The sequence below is a fragment of the Excalfactoria chinensis genome, chromosome 12 (genome assembly GCF_039878825.1).
Source record: "Excalfactoria chinensis isolate bCotChi1 chromosome 12, bCotChi1.hap2, whole genome shotgun sequence".
Taxonomy (NCBI): Eukaryota; Metazoa; Chordata; class Aves; order Galliformes; family Phasianidae; genus Excalfactoria; species Excalfactoria chinensis.
In genome coordinates, this window is record NC_092836.1 from 17,767,718 (window position 1) to 17,773,692 (window position 5,975).

Consider the following 5,975-nt stretch of genomic DNA (forward strand, 5'->3'; position numbering starts at 1 on the left):
AGTCTAGCATTCTCTGTGCATGTTTACATTCACCCTGCTGGATACGTGCATGTATGTGGCACACACCTAAGGGGGCACTGCTGCTTCCTGTTCAACATTCAGAGTACCTGAGCTCGTGCTCTTGCACAGATTTTGCAGAGTGGACTGCAAGAGCTTTGCTCTGTATGTGAGCAGCAGCCAACTTGTTGCGTGCACGCACTGTGATTTGATTCAGACAGGAGCCAGACTCATCCTTCCAACTTTGCTCTGGCTTTAATTCTTGGCATAATTTCACGGCTTCTGTCAAGTCCCCGAAGAATTAACTTTAGGGGAAGCCAGTGAAATCACCAGATCACATTTCAGCCTGCTCTACTGATAGTCTTTTGCTGTCCTGCACCTGCAGCAGCATACTAGCATTTTGAAGGAAGAGCCATTTGATGCAATTCTACCTTATACAAAAATTCTGCAAGAGCTGTAATACAAAACATTGAGGCCAACGGACAAGCATAATCATGGTTGTATGGGAAATTGTTGATCACAGCCTGAACCTCTGATTGACCACCTGAGGCAAGCAATGAGTCAGCTGTGGGAACAGCTGGAAGGTGATTCAGCTCAGGGTCTGTGAGATGGTGGTAGTGAGATGGGACGCTACCATAGAAGAGAGCCAGCTGGGGTAACCAGTGCCTGGGTGCTTAGAGAGAAAAATACAAGAAGTCTACCTGCGTTCAGGAATTACTGCCTGAGATCAGGAACTTCAGGAATGTGCCTCATTTTGAAGAGTGATGGTAAGTCAAGCAGGGTTTGTGTAGACACTGTGAGAGGTGGGTACTAGCTCTAAATACAGTTCTGTGTGATTTTTAACCACTCCAGTTGGATCTGTTTGGCATTACCTTGGCATCATTGCTCCCACAGTTGTCTGCAATTAACAGTTGCATGTTTGAGCCTCCTTGTGTTTGTTCACATGCAGGTTCTGCCTGAAACCCCACTGAGGCTGCAGATAAGACCACAGGGTAAGCTCAGCTTTGAGATGTCTGTTGGAGCACGGGATTATCCCTAAATATCAGTTTGTGACGGGGGGCTTCACAGGCCTCGGGAATAGAACAAAAGAGACAAAGGAGTGAAGGAAAAAAAAAAAAAAAAAAAAAAAAAAAAAAAAAAAAAAAGGAAGGGAGACGGGGGAGGGCAGAGATTGTGCTGATCGTTTTAACAAAGAGAAAACACAGTGACAACGATCTGAGGAGGAACGGGAATTGACTAAACGTAAACAAATCAAACAAAACGAGAGATATAAGAGCACTCAAAGTAGGAGTAGGAGTCAAAACAGGACAGTGCGAGGGAAGCACGTGCTTTGCTCCAAGGTGAGTTGATGGGGCTAAAGGGAGAGCAGTTGGGGTCCAGTCTGGAGTCCCAGCCCGCTTCCTCCTTGTGCCAAGTACAGTCAGTAAGAGAGAAAGCAGAATCTGAATCAATATCCTGCTTAAAGGACAGGATTAGTTTTAATGGAACAAGAGTATAATCCAGGGAAATTCATAGTGAAGTACTTTCCCATACCAAGGAAGCTTACTTGCTGATGTCACACACATACTGTTGCTGGCAGAACTGGGTCTCAAAAAGTGACTAATGGCCATCTTGCCTTAACCACAAGGCATTTCTTGGCTCTTGAACATTAGAGTGAGTAGTTTGTATTTTATCTGAGTTAGAAGTGAGAGTATGGAGACTTTGTGCTTCACATTTAAAATGCATTTTGAAAGCCATAGCTTCTTATCCATGATGAGAGAAGAAGAAACCAGAAGCATATATCTGTTTGTCAAGTTAAGGTAAAACAAATAGTTGCAGAACTTCTTTCTTCTTCCTTATGGTTTCATGATTTCCTTGACTTCTCCAGAATGAAAGATATTTTACTGAGAATCCTCACGTTTTTGTAGATCTTTATTGAAACTTTTTAGGTGTTTAATTGCCAAACCCATCCTCTCGCTATTATTCCCATACCACTGGCTCAAGTATCTCCGTACAGAGCAAAAAGAAATAGAAGCAGTCTTAGAAAACACCATAACAGAAAAGCCCAGAACAAGAGATGATTGAAGAACTTTTTATTACTTTTGGTTCATTCAAGGCTAGCTTAACCTAGGAAGTGTTAAGTCTCCCAAGGCAGAAGCTGGATGGTCTCCAATCCAGTCCATTTTCTAAGGTATTTATCCCCAAGATGCCCACACTTAGTTGAGATCTTAGTTTTGCAGAGCTCTTAACTTGCCTGTGCCCCTGGGAGACCTCTTAGACTTCTATTCTAATGATCACAGCCTGACCTTTGAGACCTCCTTGCCTTCTTCCTCAGGCCCCCAGTCATAACTTGAAGTTATTTCCCACGGTGTCATGAGACAGTGAGAAGATTTCAGTTCCATCCTCTCTCTATCACTAACAGAGTAACACCTTGAAATCCCAGCTTTTAAGTTCTAATAGGCTTTGGAAAAACAAGCAGAATTTCAATTAGATCAACAGTATGAGCTATAGCACATATTCATCATAGCAGACTTTACTTTTTGTCCCACACCACTTTATTCTTCCATAAAATACATGATCTCACAAAGCTGTGCCTGAAGCCCAGGGATGTGCACGCACCAACTTCACCTGTGCATGAGTAACTCATAGCCCAAAGACCTGATATCCAACATTCATGCTGGAAAAGGGAGAATTCTACAGAGTGACAATGACATGCATCCTATCCAGTAATTCTTTCCTTCTTTATTTGCCTGGCAAACTAAAATTATAGAATTAAAACTTAGCAGCTGCAAGTAAGAGAGGCCAATATCCTCTGCGGATGACTCATTCCTCTTGTGGGTTTTTTTTCAGGGATGTGTTTCTGAGGAAATGAAAACATGTCAGCATCTTTTTTTCCCTCTCACTTTCTTACACCACACACTGTTCTGTACCAGGCTATGTGTGCTACCTGATCTTCCATACCACAGAGGCAACAGATTGTGACATGAGTGATGTCATGCCATGCCAGATGCTGCCTCTAGTGTGCTGTGTATGACCAAGGAGGATGAAAATACCCACAAAATGGACAGAGACCAAAATAAGTATAAGGATGAGAAATGGAAGAGTGGCCACGTGCCATTACAGCAGAGTGATGACAGCCAAGTGATGTCTGATTTTCAGTGGAAGAGCACTGAAAACACCATGTATTACATGGCCTTGCAAGAGCATAAGAAACCAAACTGAGGAAGTCGAGTGGTGTTGGTTCCAATCACTTCATAACTCGTGATGCCCTACTTTTCAGATGGCACAGTATGCACTGAGAGCCTGCAGCTGGTAGGAGTAGCAAGGTCTTTTCTCCTTCAAGCCTCCTTGAGGTGAGGATGAAGAGCGCGTCCAAGAGCTGGGGCCACTGGAGCAGTATGTCAAAAGGAGTGAGGCAGCACAGTGGCAAACTTCATGAAATGATGTGAATTCTTCTGGCCAGCTAAGCTGGAGAATTAAAAAAGCCGGTTTTATCTGCAGTAAGCTGACAGCTCAGTACCCAGGAGTCCCGGTCCTCTCCCTTCATACCTCGGCTATGCTGGGATTGCAGAGCTCTGGCCTTTTAGAAGGAGTTGTTTTGCCCTAGCGATTTTCCTGCCCTCTGGTGTAGTGAACTCTACGTCGAGTCTGTACTACTGGGTGCTTGGCTTCCTGGGCTTAGCGTGCTGGACATGAAAGGGGCTGACACATGCTGTGATTTTCTGATGATCTATGGTTTTAAATGCTTGTGAGACTCCTGCTCAAAAGTGCTCTGCTTTGATTTCCATTTAATTTCCTTAAAATTGTCACTGGAGCTGTTGATATCTCTGACATGTCAAACATCCTTTTTGCTGCTCTTTCTCCTCTATTGCACGGTGCATGTAGAGATATATCAAAGAAAAAGACTTTAGCTCACCACTTTGCTATCCTCCTCCACACTTATTTGAGCACTCATTCCATTTTTTTAAATTTAATTCTTTAAAAAAACCACATACCATAGTGTATCTAATTGAACATATAATTGTTACATGTAGAGTTTCCTCAGAGAATTATATGATCTCAGCCTGTCTTCCTTCGGCAGCATATAATCATGCAATCTACTTCTTTGCTGCTCTTTCTTTCTTTTTTTTCCTCCCCAACACTTGTAGTAAGTCTTCCATCTTGTCTAGACATTTTTGACATACATTGCCTGATCTCCAGCAGCTGCAGCAGCATCAACAGGTGTATAAACAGGTCCAGCACCTCAGCAGCACACAAGTCCTATTTGCCCTATGCCAGCATTGGGCAGAGACCACAGCTGTTCCTTTCAGCCACATCTTTCACCTCAACAGAGGACATTTTAGATTTGTTTTAATACTGGGACTCTCTCTTAATGGGAAAACTCCCACAGTGACCAAAATTGGCTGTGATTGATGATCACTGGCTTGGGATGCTACAGTAATTGCTGTTAATAGGTAGGTATGATCAGAATTTTTCCATTGCAGTAGGACTGAATAGGAAAAATAGGGCTGAAACCTCTTTTTTTCTTACTTTTTTTAAGGGGGAGGGAAAAATAAAAATTAAAATAAAAAAGATGGTATTTCCATCCAAAACCTCTTTGTAAATGGAAAGATGGCTGTGATATTTCTCGGAAACTGGCTTGTCTGCTTTGCCTTTCCATTGCCTCTCTTACCAGCCTGCATCCTCCATTATTACAGCACAGCTGGAGCTCTGTAAACCACAGCCTGCCCAGTTTGGGAAGAGCTGAGACGATACAGCATCACGTTGGATGACCAGGCATTCTCCTCAAATTCCAACCCAAGCCTTAATGATACCAGTCCTTCAGCTAACAGAGACAGAGGTTAAGTATTGCCTGAATCTGGCAGGAATCTTGTTTCCCAGTTTGTGCACAGCTTGTACCATGGCAGAGAAAGGAGAATGAAAAATTATTTGCAGTCACGTATTTAAAAAGCATAAACAAGATTACCTTGGTGTAACTTCACATCCCTTCAGCTCTAGCTTTTTGCCAACTATCTAGCAATTACGTTCCCAGGCAGGAATGTTTGCTGAGACAATATATTTACTTGTCGATGAAAAATCAACGTTGTATTGCAGCAGAGTAATGTAACCTTGATACACATTGTATTTGCAGCCCTTGTGAAGAAACAAATTGCTTCTCCACGACAATCCATGAGAAACTAAAGTTGCTAGAGATCAGCAGGCTGTGCATCTGTGTCTGCCACAGCACTTTTCTCTGAAGCCCAATGCAAAGTACATCAGACTGTCCTGGGTGCCAGGAGACCTAGCTGCTTGACCCTGACACTGACTCATTTGTCGACTGGTAAGTCATTGGAAATGACTCATTTTATCCCCCTGCAGATACTGCGAGTCAGTAGAGAAGCTTCCTATGACCCATAGCTGAAACTGGCAACAAATACAGTATCAGAACTCCTGATGAGCCCAGCACTTCTCCTACTACTTCATGGAGCTAAGAAGGGGCTATTCTGCAATGAGAGCTGATAGAGCTTATCAAAGCAGGACCCCAAAACTACAGTGGCTCAAAGCAACACATGGATGAGGCAGGAAGCCAGACCAGATGAACAAAGGAAAAAATCAGTATGGTTTATCACCATTTGCTTCATATCCAGTGCTATCTACAACCAACAACTACCGCTACTAGCCCATTGACAGTAGCCAAGGCTATGTCATGATGCCTGGGCAGCAGGGCCCTGAGCCACTACTATACCATTTGAAAGTGCTCTATTTTCCCAATAGTGTTCGCTGTTACTCCCTTAACTGGCAGCTCTGATCTTCCAAATCACTAATGAGAAACTAACAAAGAGAGTCAGGCTAATAGAGAAGCAGTAATTAAGATTAATCTTACCCCAGAGAGGATAACAAGCCTTTTTGGAGACTTAGTGCACCACAATAGCATTTGGAGGGTCAAAAATAGGGCAATAAATGTTAATTAATAGCAAACTTTTCTTTTGCTCTTAATTATGAGTGGTACCTAGGGATTT

General features: G+C 42.9%; 1 long non-coding RNA gene across 1 annotated transcript; it reads left to right on the forward strand.

The window, feature by feature from the left end:
• Positions 1 to 626: 626 nt before the first annotated feature.
• LOC140257690 (uncharacterized) lies at positions 627 to 3,637 on the forward strand. The gene is made up of 3 exons (XR_011905103.1): positions 627 to 764; positions 947 to 989; positions 2,827 to 3,637. It is a non-coding gene; the product is annotated as an uncharacterized lncRNA (long non-coding RNA).
• Positions 3,638 to 5,975: the final 2,338 nt, after the last annotated feature.